Here is a 19,102-nt window from a genome sequence, read left to right on the forward strand (position 1 = left end):
TTGTCAAATAGATACTGTTGGTATATATGGCTGAGAATATGTAAGTGATATTTTTATGTGTAATGGATGCCTTTTGACATTTTGAGAGGTTAAAGCATTACAGATTGTCTATAAATAGACCATATTGCTTGATACAGTTTTGGTCAAAGGGATTGATTATCCAGAGTAGTTCTCTACTGCTGAGTTCAGCCGGGAAACTTTCAGCATGGAGTCAAGGACCCTTGTGCTTTAGAAGTTCATTCTGAAATGCCCATTGCTACTTTTCGGAAGTTCATTGAATGCTACTTAGGGAACTTAATCTCAATAAAGAAAGATCATCTCTTCAAAGTTCAGAAGTGCCATCATTTTGACCTTTGTCACATAGTAGGAAATGAAGAGTAGCACCATGTCCTTTCTCCCTCTCTTCCCTCTCCATGTTTCTAAGTTCTTGACCCCTCTGCCTTCTTCTATACAAGAGAAATGACCTTAATTTTATCTCTCTAATCCCCCCAATAAAGGCACTGAACCCAGCTTCTTGGGGTTAATTATCCGATCCTCTCTGGCCATCTTCCTATTCAAATCTTTTGTGCTGTTAGAATTTCCTTCTGCTTGTTTGTTGCTTGCCCATTAGGTGGGAACCTAGCTGAGCAAACATCAGGCAAACAAAGAACTACTGAAACATATATTTTTCCAGGGAGAAGTATCCTTTATTTTAACCTCTACCTAAAGTGAGATTTACCATTCCTTCTAACAAAGCTCTCAGGAGATTCTGTCCGAAAGTTGAGCGAAGTGATTTCTAGAGATATATAACTTTCCAGGTTCTCAACTGACTACCTAGGTGAGTATAAGAAAAGCCAATAATATATATGCACATTTTTTTGCATTTGAAACAGTTTTTTTTTAATATTTTCTTTAAAATATACACAGGAAATTAACTCTTTAAGTCAATACAACCCAGAGAAAGAGGGGGAAATGGAATTTCAGAGCAAAGGAAAAGTGAATTTTTGTTTAGGTTATCACATTCCCATACTTCCAATACCCATAAACCAAGAAGTTCACTCCAGAGCACAGAGGAATCTGGAATGGTAGCTCAAGTATTTGAACTATGTATAATTTACCTCTTAAATAAGAATTTTAAATATTAAATAATTAGTTGAAATGCCCCAAATCTTACATGTTGAAAAACAGACATATTTTAAAAATAAAGCTTGGCTTTACCTTAGTTACCCCAAATTAATTAGAATTTCCTTCAAGGCCTAGGGTATTCAAATATTCCTCAGCACCACTGAGTTTCCTATTCATTTCTCAGTCCTAAAAATATGTAAAATGGACTAGGACTCAATAGTTGCTAGACAAGGTAGTCTGAAAATGTCCAGGTAAGTCAGAGAGTTCAGATTTATTCAGTGTAGAAATCCTGGGTTGATATTTAGCTTTATCCATACTACACATCTAGCATTTACCACTCTGGTTCTAATCAGCCGTGCCTGAAGCCTTTCTCCTCCCAACCACAGACACATCAGCAACCACTTAAAGAGTCAGTTTGCACAGAACGATAAGGGAGAGTTATTAGACTCCCTAACTGATCATTTTCTCCAGGGTGCAAAACCTTGGAACTTTCAGCTTTTGAGCTAGACCAGGGGCAAAATAATAACAATAACACTAATGATATAACAACTAAAAAGGGTATTTCTGATATATCTTGTATAGGGACTTTTTGAGAAAATGTAACCATAAATAAAATATTTTCACAGGGAGGCATAAGGGTACAGGTATCCCAAATCAATGGTATTCTAAGATGGAAGTGATAACCTCTGTGGCTTTTCAATGTGACAAATTAATAACCCACACTTCAGACATAAACTTCTTCAGGATGGACTTAAGGAAACAGGTATTTGTTTCAACAAAATTCCTTTTTTCTCTTTTCTTTTTTTTAATTGAAGTATACTCAGTCACAATGTGTCAGTTTCTGGTGTACAGCACAATGTCCCAGTCATGCATATACATACATATATTCATTTTCATATTCTTTTTCACTAAAGGTTATTACAAGATATTGAATATAGTTCCCTGTGCTATACAGAAGAAATTTGGGGTTTTTTAAAATCTATTTTTATATATAGTGGCTAACATTTGCAAGCCTCAAACTCCCAAATTTATCCCTTTCCATCCTGTTTCCCCCAGTAACCATAAGATTGTTTACTATGTCTGTGAGTCTGTTTCTGTTTTGTAGATGAGTTCATTAGTGTCCTCTTTTTTTTTCTTTCTTTAGATTCCACATGTGAGTGATAGCATATGGTATTTTTCTTTCTCTTTCTGTCTTACTTCACTTAGAATGATGATCTCTAGGTCCATCCATGTTGCTGAAAATGGCATTATTTTATTCTTTTTTATGGCTGAGTAGCATTCCATTGTATAAATATACCTCAACTTCTTTATCCAATCATCTGTTGATGGACATTGAGATTTCTTCCATGTCTTGGCTGTTGTATATAGTGCTGCTATGAATATTGGGGTACGTGTGTCTTTTTGAATTAGATTTCCCTCTGGATATATGCACAGGAAAATTCAATCTCATAAGTAGAAATCAACTATGTTTTTCTCTTGTAATTAGTTTTTATGAGAAATTATGAACTCATTGTCCTTAATACCAGGAAATGCTCTTCTTAGTTTATACTAGGTATTAAGAGCAGTGGAAGAAGATGGGAAACTAACTGAGAAGGTAGTATTTTTAGTAAGATAATAGCATTTGTAGTTCCTAGAGAATTTCTAGAATCGAGTGATTCAGGAAATATTTTTCTAAGATGTTTGATAACACGTTGTTTCTTTGGGGAGATATATTTTTTTAATGTCAGTCTTTATTATCCAAAGGAAAAGGAGACATGGGAAATAGATGAAGAACTATATTTTTATCTAGTGAATCACATCCTAAAAAATGACAAGCAAGCATAGTAGAGACATAATAAAAATTTCCTATAGTTAAAATTACTAGTTATTTGCATAATCCCAACATCCGTCTGTTAAAACAATATGTATCCACATATTTTTTGTTTCTAAAAAGAACAGCAGGCAAAATAGCCATACAGTTAAAATTCATGGATTTAAAAAAATTATATATGATGTTTATTTATGCTGAATAAATTCCAAATTTACTTTTTATTTATTCAGAGTTTGAATATAGAAATGCTTCTTAGCTTTATGCCAACTTTTGAATAAATGAGTCATAAGAGGTAAAGTTATTGGTTGATAACAGAAAGTATAATAACAGTGCTCACATTCTGACATTTCTATTGCACCTTTCACCTTGTAAAAATCCAAGGCAATTAACCAGAAAGTCATTTCTACACTGTTAAGGTTTGCAAGTCGCAACTGAATCCAGCTATCTTCTAAGTTATCTCAAAGCACAAAATGAGCCCCCACAGCTCTGTCGGCCTGACAATCTACTTCGCTGGCATTTGCTACCAAAAGGCCTTGGGGACCTGCAGAATGTGTAAGACCCAGTTACAGTAAAAAGAAGTAAGTCCCACCTTTTTTATTTCTATTTATTTATTTTTTCAAAATGTTCAGTCCTGTTGATAAATGTCTGGAGGGAAATCACGTGCTTTTGGCCTTGGCCATGGGCTCTGTCTCCTGCTCACACTCTATCTCTACATGTGCTGCTTTCCTCCACAAAGATCCTTTCAAGGGTGCCTGCCTTTGTGTTTGGCGTGAAGGGCCTTTTCTTCTTCCTCACTGGAGGATTTATCATCCTGATCTTCATCACTGCTGGCGTCCCATTTATCCATATCCTTAAAAATCACTTATGTCACTCTTATCCTTTTGTAACAGTATGGTTGGGCCTCGAGGGCATCATGCTAAGTGAAATAAGTCAGACAGAGAAAGACAATACTGCATGTTCTCACTTCTATGTGGAATCTAACAAAGCCGAACTCAGAAACTTCTGTTATGGTGGAAGGATGGTTGCTAGGGGCTGGGGTGTGGGGGAAACAGGGAGATGCTGGTCAAAGGGTACCAACTCCTAGATATGTGATGAATAAATTCTGGATATCTAATATGCAGCATGGTGACCATAATTAATAATGCTGCATTACATGCTTGAAAGTTGTTAGAAGAGTAGATCTTAAAAGTTACCACCACACACACAAAATGGCAATTATGTGTAGGCATGGATCTGTTAACCACTCTTATTGTGCTAAGCATTTCAAAGTATATACATGTATCAGATCATCATGTTGTACACCTTAAGCTTATATATGTATATGTCAAGAATATCTCAGTAAGGCTGGAAAAAATAAATACATATATAAATGATGCTTGTGAAATATGATGGCCAGTTGATCATAAAAGCTAACATCCTTTTATACCCAGTAATGAACCATACAAATTCACTGACTTTATATGTTAGGGCTAGGCATGCCAGTCATGAAGCAGCTAATCTGTCAATCAAATAGAATATTATTATCTTGAAATTTTGAGGATCTTTCTATGTTATAGAATCTAAATTCGTACCGAGTTCAAGAGACACTTCTACAACATTTCTGTTGTATCAATCCTCTGTCTTAATATCCCCTATAGATGGGCAATTTTAATTAGCAGGTAAGTATCTGTTGTTGTCTAGACTTTTAATCAGTAGATTCTTATGTTTTATGTTGCAAAGACAAGCAAAATGTAAGTTCCTGCTTTCTCAGCTTTAATAGCTGGTAAATAAAAAAAGACAAACACAATGCTAAAAGTACTGGTTGGAATATAATATCACAGCACAGTGGGCACAGGAAGGAAGTGGCTGGTCTACCTGGGTATATGAGTGTCAGAAAAGGCTTCATGAACATAAAATACTTGGATAAGATGTTAAGCAAAAAATATATATGTCAAATTATAAAACTATTCACAGTATCACCTCAGTTAAGAAAAAAATAGAAGCCAATATATTACACATGGTGCTTCTGCATACTGGGATGATGGGTAATTCATTTTTGATTTTTCTTTTCCATAGTCAGGGGAATATATAATACCTTTGTGCACAGGGGGAAAAAGTCAAAACACCAACAAAATATGTAGCATCTAGAATAAAACACATTGAGTCTACCAGAGGAAAAAGAGAAATTTTTTTCACAACCTCCCACTCTTATTTTAATTAACTAGCTTTAGTAAAGAGAGTCTTTCAAAAAGGGAAGAGTTATAGAATACTAAATAGATCTACTCCAGAGACAAACTTAACAATTCTATTCCCTCCACAACAGTCAGATAACATTCACTGTGTCACAGTGGAATGTATATCAGCTTCTAAAATATAGCATGCCGGCACGTGAAACATTATTTGCATTAACACACTCTTTATGGAATAAATTTGAAAGACTTTTCTGAGTTGTCCTGAAAAAAAAAAAAAAGCAGCCTCCCACAGCTGGCTCCTCTATTTTTGGCTTCTCCTATCCCTGTTTTCATGGCAGCTGAGAAATATTAATGTGAGAAAAGTATCTTTTATTTTAAGTCTTTAGAAAAGAACTCAACAGAAAACCCTGCAGCTTCAACAGTAGAGGGTAAGAGTTCCAGGATCGTACTGTGGAAGTGCATTGCTAGAGCAATCTTCAGGAAGGAGAATGTTATATAAAATGATATGTTCAGCTTACAGATTGCTTCCCCAAAGCGTATATGCTATTTGCATACAATGCTTACTAAACATTTTTGTTTACAAAAGCATATCCTGTAAACATAGAATACCTCATAACCATATTTCACCCAAAGTTACTATGTCCCTAGGAATAATTACATAAAATAGGTGAGTAATCAATCTCATACACCGAAAAGGCAACGTGGGGGGAAAAGATTTCTTTAATCCACCACCACTTGACAGAAACAAATGTTTGACACCTCTATTCGAAAATAGGAGAAACATTCAGCTCTATGAGAAACTTTCCTCCTGACCCTTCCTATTAATCACACATACCTGTAAAATGAAATGCTTCAAAACATTAATCTTGAAAAAAAAACACCAGTCACACTTGAGCCAGCAAACTGGCTTAAAAAATACAGAACTGTAGTTAGAGATCCAAACCACATCTGAAAGAGTAATGACAAGTTACTTCAGTTTTATTGACTCAATCAGATCATATGGTGAGTCATTTCCAGACATATCGATAAACTCATTGATTCCTCTCATACTTGTAGTCACTGGACTATAGAAAAAAGGATCAGTAGCCATTTGACCTTCATTGTGTATTAAACAAACACCAGATGGCAAGGATTCATTCAGGAAATCCATTCTTTCTTCTTCATAGTCATGTTCACACTGTTGCTTCCCACTGAGCCTTTATCTCTGTTTGTCATGGTGCCAGAGCTGCCTGCATAGCACCTTTCATGCATCACAGCTTTCAAATCTTGTCCCATTAGTTTCATTTTGTTTCCATCATAAATAATCTCCCACTTTCTCATACACTCTTTCATTATCTAATAATGGGGCTGGGTCATTATACAAAAGAGCCAAGTATTAAAGGGTGAGTGAGTACAGTTTGTCCACTTGGTTTCTGGCCAGTGTGTGAATTATTTATTAAACAGATAAATTTATGCAACTGGAAAAAAAAAAAAGAGACCTAAAGGATGCAAATACCCTATCCTGCTAACACATTTTCAGGAGCACAAGATATAAAAAAGTGAGGACCTTTGAATCTCAAATTGGAAACGTTAGAACACTATACCATGAATGTAACCTAATTCAACCCAATTATTTCAAGAAACACACAAAAGCAAATACCCTATCCTCTGTAAAATTCCATCACGATTCCTCTCCTTGGCCATTCCCTAGACTCATTTGGACATCAGCCAGCCAGCTAGAAGTGTTGAAATGCTGGTAAGCATTTACAAGCCAAGTGACTCCATTCTAAGAGTGTTATCCTATGACTAAATTTCACAGAGTCCAAGAAGAGAGACTTGTCTTTTTGGAGAACGTTGCATAGAGACAAAATAAGAAAGCTGGACGTTATGTAAGATTTATTGCCAACATTGGAAAGGTTAGTACAAACAAGGAGCATTCCTTGGGTCTCAGCAGAGTGGTTCTTCAGTGTTCACAGGAAGTTAAATGTTGAGCAAATAAAGTATTCTAACAGCTAGAATCAGATTCTTCCATTATTTCAGGAAAAGTTAAGAAGTTTAGAATGCAGTGTGTAGGATGCTGTGAATATGTCAGCACTGAGTTAAATCATCCCAGCCTATTATTCCCACAGGCAGGCCAATTATCAGGGGATAATTGGACTGATAATGAGCATTCTGACTGGTGGAGAGGTCCCTCTCAGGGTACGACACCTCCACCCCTTATAAGGCTGTCCTCTGTGCCAAGAATGGCATAAGTTATAAATGGGGACTTTTTAAAGAATGTGGTATTTTTGAGGAAAAATCAGTTCACATTGATTGAAAATAAGGTGTTGAATGGGAAACATCACAAGATACAAGTTATCTGGAAAACACAATAGAGGTAATGCAATTATTCTGTTCTTTTTTTTTTGTAAATTATTCCTATTCTAAGAAAGTATTTCAAGTATGTTTAGAAGAATAGGAAAGGAAAAAGACACACTTATGGTTTCATCTCCTGAACAGAGCCAATTAAATAATTTTGGAGTTTAAAATACATATTTAGTGCAAAATCAGTTGTAACACTTGTGTAAGCAGTTATTCTATTATTTATTGTTATATGTTGACAGCAAACTCATGTTAAGCCCTGCCTATGCCAACCTATTTAACTAAATATTTTCTGACTGGAATGCTCTTTCCTGCCCTCTTTCACCAGATAACTTCTATTTATTTTGTGACTTCAGCTTAATTTTCACTTCCTTAGGGACAGTTGCCTCTGACTTCCCAAAGCCGAATTCTTATTACGCCCTCTTAGGCTTTACCTTTGCCTAGCGCTTATCAACTATGTGATTAATGTCCGTCTCTTCTAGTCTACAGTAAGCTCCATGAGGAAAAGTGATTGTTCTATTGCTTAGGATTCTATCCCAGGAAAGCACTTCACACATAATAAGCGCTCAATAAATAATCATTGAACAAACCACTGAATGAATGAATTAAAGCATTTTCTATGCAGCGCTAGATGGTGAGATCGGAAGAAAGAAGAGAAAATGGTTTGTGTACTGATCTATGAATAAGAATACAGACAGCTGGGGATGGTATCTGCTTTGGTAATTCCACTGCCTCAGCACTTGACACTAAGTCATCGGCCCACTAGCCCTATCCAAGAAGAAAGTAACAGAAGAACTCTTTGTGAGTGACAATACAGGAAATTAAAAAAAAAAAAAAAAAAGAAAAATAGAGAAAAAGAAACAGCTTAGAGCTCCCGAGAAAAAATGGTCAATAACTGTTTCTACGTTATTTTCCTTTGAATGGAAGAAACATTTCTTCATTAGCTTTCAGGAGGGTTCTGGTTTCATATATAGCTCCTCAGCTCAAAAAAATTAGAAAGCTGAAAAATAATTTATAAGCGCCACTGAGTTCAAACTATAGAATAAAACACGACCCACCATTTCCAATCTGAAACTTAAATCACAAACCTAGCCTTGAATGTCAGCTCAGATTTCCTCTAAACTCTACTCGATTTCCTGGCAACATTTGCAAGACTTCTTTTGTACTTCAGTTTTGCCTCAATTGCTAATACCACCTGAAGTCTCTTTTTTTTTTTTTTTTCAGAAAGAACTAACAATTTCTTATGGTCTCACTATATAAATTGTGAACCCGATTACAAATCTATATGAAAATAAGTTGTATGTTTTCTTATCTCCATATTTTTAGCTTTATGCTTTAATGGCAATGCATGTTTAAAATTTCTGAAAAATTAAATAATTTTGTTGATTTCTTTTTTTTTCTCTAGAATTCTTCACTAGACAGCTCAGTCACACCATTTCATTTTTCTTTCTTTTTTTTTCAAGGTAAAAAAGCCTTTAATACTTCCTTTTTTGGTGAAACTTCATTTTTCAACATAGTGATCTTTTGCATTTTTTTTGCTTTTTCAGTTTTATTAGGTAGAATTACTACAGTTCGACTGCACATATACATTATACTGCATGTAACTACATATATACAGTATACTGCACATTTCTTTTTTTTTTTAGTTTACATATATGTACTTAAATATAAACTTTATTTTTACGGCAGTTTTAGGTTCACAGCAAAGTTGAGCAAAAGTACAGATGGTACTCACATACCCTGTGTCCCCACGTGTGCAAAACATCCCCCATTATCAACTTCCCACAGCAGTCGGTACATTTGTTACACGCAATGTACCTATTCTGACACATCATTATCATCCAAAGTCCATAGTTTACATTTGGGTTCACTCATGGTGTTGTATGCTCTGGGTTTTGACAAATATGCAGTGACATGCATCCACCATTGTAGTATCAAACGGAGGAGTTTCGCTGCCCTAAGAACCCACTGTGCTCCGCCTATTCATCTCTTCCTCCTCCCCGATTCCTCCTAACCACGGATTGTTTTACTGCCTCCATTGTTTTGCCTTTTCCAGAATGTCATATAGTTGAAATCATATAGCATGTAGAATTTTCAGACTTGCTTCTTTTACTTAATAATATGCATTTAGATTTCCTTCATGTCCTGTAGTGGCTTGAGAGTTCATTTCTTTTTAGCAAGGAGTAATAGTCCATTGTCTGGATTTACCACAGTTTATTTACTCATTCTTACACTGAAGGACATCCTAGGTGCTTTCTAATTTTGGCAATTATGAACAAAGCTGCTGTAGACATCCATGTGCAGGTTTCTGTATGGACGTAAGTTTTCATTAGTGTATGATCAGGACACCCAAGATGACTGTTCTCTTGCTCTGTACGTCCCCTGCTCAACCAGAGCCTGCTTCACCTACCTACACCCCACTCACATGACTGACCTCCCTACATAATTGTCCCTGCCCCAGCTGGGCATTGTTCTAATCTGTAAGTCAGAACATCTCCACCAGGATAGCAAACAGGTGGTGAGGGGCGTGCCCTTCTGCTAGTTTCCCTGGTAACCGATGAGCCAACCTATCGTCAACTCCCCCTATAACTGCCAACCTCCCCCTGCCCCCGGAAGCAAAGACTGCCGTGTTCTGCCTCCTCCGCACAAGGTGAGGTGTTGCTCCAGGACCTTGCTTCAGACATGTAAGCTCCCCCATCCTTTGAATCATTTGGCGTCTCTGTCACTCACTCTGGGCTCCTTCTTAGGTCTTGAATTTGGGCAGGTTCAGGCCTCGTAGGCCTGCGGGGTGCAAGCCAACAATTGGTGGAGCAGCCAGGAGACCGAGAAAACTCCTGTGAGTGCCAAGGCGTCAGAAAATAAGGACTAGACGGGGAGGGAAAGTTGTGGGGGCTGTCCACTGCAAGTCGGGCCCAAAAGTTGCGGCGGTGATGCTGAAAGTTACAGGGTTAATCCTGGGGTGGCCATCCACTAACATGTAGGAGTGCAAAGTTCCAGGGGTGGTCCCAAAAATTGTGGGGGAAATCTCAGGGTGGCCTTCCGCCAGTCTGTGGGGTCCTGTGCTGGCCGTCCTTGATGAAGGGGGGCCACCAAGAGAGGATGGAGATTCGTAAACACCCCTAAAGCTGTTGCTGCGATACTGGCCACCATCACAGTGGGGGAAACAAGTGGCTGCAGCTGTGGGCGAGCCGTTGTTTTCTTACATTAAGAAGGACTGCAGACGCTGTGCTGACGACTCAGGTGAAGGTTAACTTGAATGCTGATTCTCGTTCCTCTGAAAGTGAAGCATGTGAATGTGACTGAGTGATGTGTATTATTTTCTATTGCTGTTATCTGTTTAAAGTGGACAAAAATTCCCTGAAAATGGCCAAGATGGAAATTTTTTGATGTTCTAAAACTGGTTTTTGCACTTGCAGTTAGAGGAAGCTAGCTTTCTAGAAGGAATTGGTCTTTCTCTTCTTGTGCCTTTGAGATGTAAATGATCTACCTGGGCTCTCAGAAACTTTAATCGTCTGATCCCTGAGGGTGAAGGGGAAAAGAGAGAGAGAGGCCTTACTAAACTCTATAGGAATAATTATGTTTTGGGACTGCCTCTCTATAATATAGTCTTTCCAGATCTTGGTAATCTGCAACTAAACTAAGTTAAATGAAGGGAGTTCATTGTCTAACTGGGTCATTTCAAATAGGATGAAATATTGGAACATTAATTGTTGGGCAGGTCTAAATTTACCTATGTTTGCCTTCTTCAGAAAGGAAGACTGAAGCATAAGTTTTCCAATCAGGAGATGCTGGTATGAAAAACAGTTCACAATTACTTGCTTCTTGGTTTTTGCCAGAGATTAAAGGTTTTTAAAAGTTAAGATTATAATCAGTCATAATTCTAATGATTGTAACCAAGTTTCTTTATCAGTTACATTGTAATCAGGGGTTTAATTGTGCCTTTTTAAGCCTTTTGCTGTTTACAGATAGTTACTGTTGTGTTACTCTGATGCTTTTGCAAAAGTGCTTTATCTTCGAGATTCATAGGAAGGACCTTTTGACAAATACAGGTTTCTGATAAATTTTGGATCATACTGCTGAACTGGGTAAGAAATTAAAGAATCCTAAGAGAAAAGCTGATGGTTTCATAAAAAGTTAACAAAAAGATTGGTTATTGAGTAAACTGATGCATGTGGTTATAATTTTTATGGTTTTGCTAGTAATATTTGAATATTACTGGTTTTTATCTGTGTTTTCCGGGTAAAGGGAAGCCATTCCCTTCAAGTTAGTTATGACTTACAGCAATTTGGTGAACTACACGTGTGGGTAGAATTGAAACATTTTTCTTTTCTCTCTGCCTGATCCCTCCAGAAATTAGAGACTCTTAGGTTCTGAGCAACCTAGTCAGGTAAATGGAAAAGACTGTCTCTTGGCATGTGCAGGAATCTTGGTATTTGGGGGAACTCTAGGAGACAGAAATCCACCCAGGCAGAGCCTGATGGCAAGCTTTTGGCATGGCTTTCTTGGCCTCGAGAGGCCTTCTGGGAATTCAATCTGAGACTCCTTTTGAAGAATTCCACCACAGCCAGTTTGGAGGAGTCTGTGTGGTTAATTGACCAGATTCATTTCGCAAACAAATTAGTCTTGATTTGGCTATGTTTGGTAGAGATGAAGGTAATTTAAAGAGAAAATATTATGTTTCAATAGGTATTAAATTCTGGTCCTATTAATTGAGGTCTAAATTGATAAAAATTACTATGTTAACCACACTTTTGCCCTGATGTTCAGGAGAAAAAGAAAATTATCTAGTGAGGTTGTCACAGAGTATAAGTACTCTTGATGTATAACATTGCTTGCTTTAGGTCTGCTGCTAAAAGCACATGTATATTGCTTGTGTAACAATTTGGTATAAGTGATAAAATGTATATAGCCTATAAAATGTTTTCCTATCAACATATCTCTGAGCTTATTGACGATATCTGATCAGTTTTCCCCTAATGTGGATAAGTAGGTAAGTATAAAAAAGGCCTAGCCCCAAGGGACATAATCTGAGTCGAGCGCAGGCAGGTAGCAGCCACCCTGGCTTTGAGGGACATATACTTTGGTTTATGGAAAGATCTGCAGTAAGAAGGGGAAATGATGGAAAAGTCTTCCCATATGGAAGGATGGAGAAGTCATTGTGGTTCATACATGATTTAACTTAAACTTGACTGACAGAGTGGCCTGTTTTGTGGCCTATGGAACATGCATCATGTATCTGTTTTGGCCATTGTGGAGGGGAATGCATTTGAAAGTCAAAATGGAGTAGCTGTGGTTCAGACAGCCAAGGTAAAACTAGGTGGCCGTTGTAGATGTGATTTTGTACACATTCCTGTGTTACTAAAAAAATGAGTTTTCTGAGCTGTATTGCAGACCAGGACAAAAACCACAGGCAGAGGTGGTATTATCTCAGAATGTGGGTACTGTTTGTATTTTGCTCTCTCACCTGTGTTGTGCCTGTTAGATGTCTTACACTTCACCCCTAGCCTGAGGGAAGGAAATCTGTTCGAGGATTGGGAAGTAGCAATGGCCTCACTGCAAAATGAGTTTAATTGTTGGGTTTACAGCGAGATGCTCTTGTCCTCCTCTGGACTTCACTTAAAATTTGACCCAGCTAATGTGATTTTTGTGGGGATGACTGACAATGGGGAAAAAGGCTCACCATCTTCCTGTCCCACATGCCAGTACATCAGAAGGACCCATGTTGGTAAACATTACTGCACAAGCAACCTCCCAAAAGCACCCTGGACATTGCTGTGTGGGATGAAATAGGCTGGCTTTTGGACACACAAGTCCAACTGGTGGAATTAAGTGTTTCTTGTTTGGAAAGAGTCCACCCCTAATGGCACTCAGTGTAACGTTTGGTGGCAGACCTGTACTGTGACTGCTGACTTCTGGCAAGGCCACCAGAATGTTTCTTATATAGAGCCAGGGCCTTCCCCTCCCCATGGGGGTGTCTCTGGCTTTATGAAAACCAGGGTTAGCCTTACTTTCCTAATAAATGGACGGGACACTGCCACCATTGATTCCCTCTCCATTGACCTGGTAAGCACTTGGCTCCAAAATTTGCCAGCATCCTGGCAAATGACTATTCTTACATACTAAGTATCTTACTCTTTTTAGCTACTGGTGTCTGCATTGTATTTGTGGTATCTGGTTGTAGTGACCCTCTACATACCTGACCCCAGGGATATCATGGGAGAGGGGAGAACCGAGATTGTAAGGTCGTGCAGGGTATGCAGGGGTGGAATGTATGATCAGGCCACCCAGGATGGCTGTTCTCTTGCTCTCTGTACATCACCTGCTTGACCAGTCCCTGCTTCACCTACACCCAACTCACGTGACTGACCTTGCATACTTGCCCCTGCCCCAGCTGGGGATTGTTCTAACCTTTAAATCAGAACATCTCCACCATGATAGCTTGCCGAACAGGTGGTGAGGGGCGTGCCCCTCTGCTAGCTTCCCTGGTAACCGATGAGCCCACCTGACATCAATTCCCTCTATAACTGGTAACCTCCCTCTGCCCCCAGGAGCGAAGACTGCACCCTGTTCTTCCTCATCCACACACAGTAGGGTGTTGCTCTAGGACTTAGCTTCAGACATGTAGGCTTCCTCTATGCATTAAACCAGTGATGTCTGTCACTGATTCTGGGCTCTTTCTTGAAGCTGGGCAAGTTCAGAGCTTGTTGGCCTGTGGGATGCAGCCCCAAAATTAGTGTGGGTAAATACCAAGGAGTGAGACTGCAGGATAGTATAGTAAGAATATGTTTAGTAAGAAATTGCCAAACTGTCGAATAAAGTGACTGCACCGTTTTGTATTCCCACCAGCAACGGATCAGCGTTCTAGTTGCTCCACATACTTGCGAGTCTCTGGTATTTCCAGTGTTCTTGGATTTTGGCCATTCTAATAGGTGCATATTGGTATTTCTTTTGTTTTAATTTGCCATTACTTAATGACATGTGATGTTGAACATCTTTTCATATGCTCACTTTCATTCTGTATATCTTCTTTAGTCAAAGTTCATTCAGATCTTTTGCTCATGTTTTAATCAGGTTGTTAATTTTCTGATTGCTGAGTTCTAAGAGTTCTTCGTGTATTTTGGATGGTACTATCAGATGTGTCTTACGCAAACATTTTCTCCCGGTCTTTGCCTTGTCTTCTCATTCTCCTAACACTTTTTCACATAGCGAAAGTTTTTAATTTTAATAAAATCCAGCTAATCAATTATTTTCTTCTTGTTTTGTGCTTTCTGTGTTGTATCAAAAAGTCATTGCCATAGCCAAGGTCACTGAAGTTTTCTCTTATGTTCTGGGAGTTTTATAATTTTGAATTTTACATTTAGGTTTATGATCCATATGTAGTTAATTTTTGTGAAAGGTAGAAGGTCTGTGTCTAGATTCTTTTTTTTTTTTGGCATACAGACATCCAGTTATTCCAGCACCACTTACTCAAAAGACTAGCTTTTCTCCATTGTGTGGCCTTTGCTCCTTTTGTCAAAGATCGGTTTATGTGGGTCTATTCTGGGTCTCTGTTCTGTTCCATTGATCTATGTCTCCTTTCATCAGTACCACAGTGTCTTCATTGGTGTAGCTTTACAGTAATTCTTGAGGCAGATAGTGTCAAGTCTTCTGACTTTGTACTCCTTCAATATGGAGTTGGTTGTTCTGGTTCTTTTGAATCTCCATATAAATTTTAGAATCAGCTTGTTGATATCAACAAAATAACTTACTGGAATTTTGATTATGATTGCATTGAATCTGTAGATCAGGTTGGGAAGAACTGACATTTGAATAATATTGTCTTATACATAAACATAGACTTCATTCAGTGCTTTTTTGATTTTTTTCATCAGAGTTCTGTGCTTTTTCTCATATAAGGTGATCATATAGATCTTGTATATATTTTGTTAGATTTATACCTAATTATTTCATTTTTGAGGTTGGTAATGTAAATGATACTGTTTTTACTTTCAGATTTCACTTGTTCATTACTGGTATGTAGGAAAGAAATGGACTTTTGTGTCTTAACCTTGGATCCTGCAGCCTTGTTATAATTGGCTATTAGTTTCAGGAGGTTTTTTTTGTTAATTGTTTTGGATTTTTATATACACGATCATATCATGTCATCTGCAATCAAAGACGGTTTTAGTCAATATGTTCTCTCAATTTTTGTCTGACAAAAATCTTTATTTCTTCCTCACTTTTGAAGGCTACTTTCGCAAGGTGCAGAATTCTAGGTTAGTAGCTTTCTTCTCTAAACACTAAATGTATCACTCAACTCTCTTTTTGCTTGCATCATCTCTGAGAAGTAGAATGTAATTCTTTCCTCTGTTCCTCTATGAGTAAGGTGTTTTGAGTCCTCTGGCCTCTTTTAGGATTTTCCCTTTATCTTTGATTTTTCTGAAGTTGAATACAGTATGCCTAGGTGTAGGATTTTTTATGTTTATCCTACTTTTTATTCTCAGGGCTCCTGGATCTATGGTTTAGTGTCTAACATTAATTTGGGGAAATTCTCCTTCATTATTGCTTTGAATGATATTGCTATTACATATATGTTAAATCTTTTATCATTGTCCTATCATTCTTAAGACATCCTGTCTATTTTGTCAGTCTTTCTCTTTGCTTTCCAGTTTTGAAAATTTCCATTGTTATCTCCCGAAGCTCAGAGATCCATTCCTCTGCTGTGTTCAGTCTACAGATGACCATTAAGGTGCTCTGTATTTCTGTTAGATTTTTTTGGTCTCCAGCATACTTTATTCTTTCTTAGACAGTTCATCTCTCTGCTTATGTTATCCATCTGTCCTTGCATGTTGTCTAATTTTTCCATTAAAGCCTTTAGCATATTAATTATAGTTTTTAGAAATCCCTTTTCTGATGATTCCGTTGTTCCTGACATAATTTGACTCTGCTTCTGATGCTTGTTCAGTCTACTCACAGCGTGAATTTTTTCTTGTTAGTATGCCCTGTAATTGTTGTGGCTGAAAGGTGAACATGATGTACCGGGCAAAAGGAACTGTGCTAAATAGGCCTTGAGTAATGTACTGGTTAAGTGTGGAAGGAGAGGAAGTGTTCCGTAGTCCCATGATTCAGTCTCTGTCTTTTGGTGAACCTGTGCCCATGGACTGTGAATTTCACAGCTGCTTCTCAGTTTTCCTCCCCTCCACCCTCCTCAGGTGGGAAAGGAAAGCTTGAGCAGGCTAGGGATTTTCCCCTTCCTGCTGATGGTATTATCAGTGGGCTCCGATAATACCCCAGCAGGCTAGGCTTTGGCTGAAAAGTTTCTCCTCAGGGCAGGCATTAAGAATGGAATGCTCCTTTATGTTTCAAAAATGTTCCTTTTCCCCTTCCTCTGAGGGGATTTTTCTCTGATACTGTGAGGACCTTGTAGAGCTCCAAGGGGGTAAAACTACACTGTGACTGGGTCCCCCTGGGGTTTTTCACTCTCAGACTTGTCCACACTGAGCCTCCCGCAACTGGTCAGTTACAGTGTAGGTCGTCTTACCCACACACTGGCTCTCACAGGTTTCTGCTCTGTGTAAGCTGTGATTCTCTACCCACCTGTCAGTCTTTCCAGTTTGGGGGAGGGGGCAGTGCTTTTGCCCTATGACCTCACTTCTTTGATGGATCTCAGAAAAGTTGTTTATTTTTCAGTTAGTTCAGCTTTATACTTGTTAGTATAGAAACTGTAGACTTTTAAGTTCCTTACTTGCCAGACCAGAAACCCCAGCACCTCATTTTTGCAGATAATTATACTGAGGTTCAGAAAAAGATCTAGTTTTAAAACTGTGACGTATATAAAGGTATTTGAGGACATCCCACACAGCTGCCTATGTAGAGGTCTCATAAAAAGATCTTTCTCATGGACAGGCGTGACACCCATGGGGCTGAGCTAAAGCCACTTTGGTTTTTTGCTAAATTCGTCTACATGATTAGACAGTCACTTCCCCTAGCCTTTGGGCCACCATTAGCAGTAGTTCCAAAAGCACACAGGAGCCCCAGAGATGTCAGGACTGCTTTTATCACGACTTCCATGTCACCAGGGCAGTAGCTCAGAAAGGGCCCTGAATTTAGGGTGTTCATGAAAAGACCTCCATCCTACTATCCTGCAACCAAGTTTCAACCTTACATTCTCTATCAACCTTTTTGGTTCATATATGTCCTTTCCATAGTAACTATATAGAAGCCCAGGACTCCCCTTGATCCCAGAAATTCTAACCCTCCCACCCCAGATCCTATGAACAGAAAGCAATCCAGTCCCCTTGCACTCTTCAGCCTCCTTCATTTCCCATTGTCCTTCTTTATTTTTCTTAGTAGCGTGTATCATTGAATCACTGACACACACATAAATAAAATCAGCTCCCTTCGACTAGAATATAAGTTCTTTGAAGTCAGGAATTGTATCTCTTTGGTTCACTGTTGTCACCAGAGCCTAAAACAGTGCCTAATTTACAGTAGGTTTGCAAATATTTATTGAATGAATGATTATCTCACACATGAAAAGAATTTTCAATCAACTTGACTATGGCTATTGGCATATATTAAATTTTCCTATATTAGATGTTATTAAAATTATTTTGAAATGAGGCTATTTAGTGGTGGTTATAGAAGTGCTTGCTCCAAATAAGATAATTTTAAGATAAATGATATCCTTGAGTGACAGTTGAATTGCTTTCACAATTTCCTTTTCTGAGCTGAGTAAAAATGTTACGGATTTTATGTTTCAAGATAAAAATGGATATTGTAAAATGCTTGGAAAATTAAGTTACATAACCAAAAAAAATTGACTATGTGTAAGTTGTCAATCAGTTTGGGTAATTTTATCAATTGACTTATTTTGACTGGCAAATACATTCAGTCAAAAATATCATTACATAGGCATAATATATACATCTTTTCACTAATATAATTATATGTAAAATTATTTGCATTTCCCAAAACTATTTACTCAGTGGTACAATGTACTCAAATTCTGGAATACAATATGGGGCAAAATTATCTACATGAGCTTTGGTAATGTATATGATCATATTAATACAGAAATGCTTATTTTCTATAATAGAAATTGTACAGTAAAATTAAAGATCAAAAGTTTAGATAGAATGGTCTATTTTCTCATTTATCTTAATACATAGAGCACAAATGTGGAAGCTTTTTGTTACCTGTATGTTGACTAAAACCATCTGAAGTCATCAGAGTGAAAGCATTAATTATTTGGGGGCTCTTTCCTATTTACATGTGAATTAAGTAGCATTTTTAAATAAATTATTTGTAGAACATTTTCAGATTTACAGAAAAATAATAAAGATAGTAGTAATTTCCTATAAACTCTGTACCTAGTTCCCCTGTTATTAACATCTTACATTAGCATAGCATTTGTTACAATTAATGAACCAATATTGATACATTACTTTCAACTGAAGTTTATACTTTATTCAGATTTCTTTAGTTTTTGCCCAATGTCCTCTTGTTTTCAATGCTCCAGAATCCCATCCAAAATGGTACACCTGATTGTATCATGTTGCCTTTCGTTGTCAGGTTTCCTTAGGCTGCTCCTCACTTTGACAGTTATTAGAGTTGCCTTGTTTTTGATGACCTTGACAGTTTTGAGGAGTATTAAATATTTTGTAAAATGCCCCTCTGTTGGGATTTATCAATGTAC

At 37.7% G+C, this 19,102-nt stretch overlaps 2 long non-coding RNA genes across 2 annotated transcripts in view; both read left to right on the top strand.

Moving 5' to 3' along the window:
- Positions 1-6,992, top strand: part of LOC140696877 (uncharacterized) — a 35,489-nt gene extending 28,497 nt beyond the window's left edge. The window contains exons 2-3 of the long non-coding RNA XR_012073478.1: positions 3,331-3,492; positions 6,884-6,992. This is a non-coding gene — a long non-coding RNA (uncharacterized lncRNA). The remainder of the gene's footprint in view (positions 1-3,330; positions 3,493-6,883) is intronic.
- Positions 6,993-9,997: 3,005 nt separating this feature from the next.
- LOC140696876 (uncharacterized) overlaps positions 9,998-19,102 on the top strand; it is a 47,584-nt gene continuing 38,479 nt past the window's right edge. The window contains exon 1 of the long non-coding RNA XR_012073477.1: positions 9,998-10,075. This is a non-coding gene — a long non-coding RNA (uncharacterized lncRNA). The remainder of the gene's footprint in view (positions 10,076-19,102) is intronic.

The sequence above is a fragment of the Vicugna pacos genome, chromosome 6, assembly GCF_048564905.1.
Source record: "Vicugna pacos chromosome 6, VicPac4, whole genome shotgun sequence".
Lineage (NCBI taxonomy): Eukaryota > Metazoa > Chordata > Mammalia > Artiodactyla > Camelidae > Vicugna > Vicugna pacos.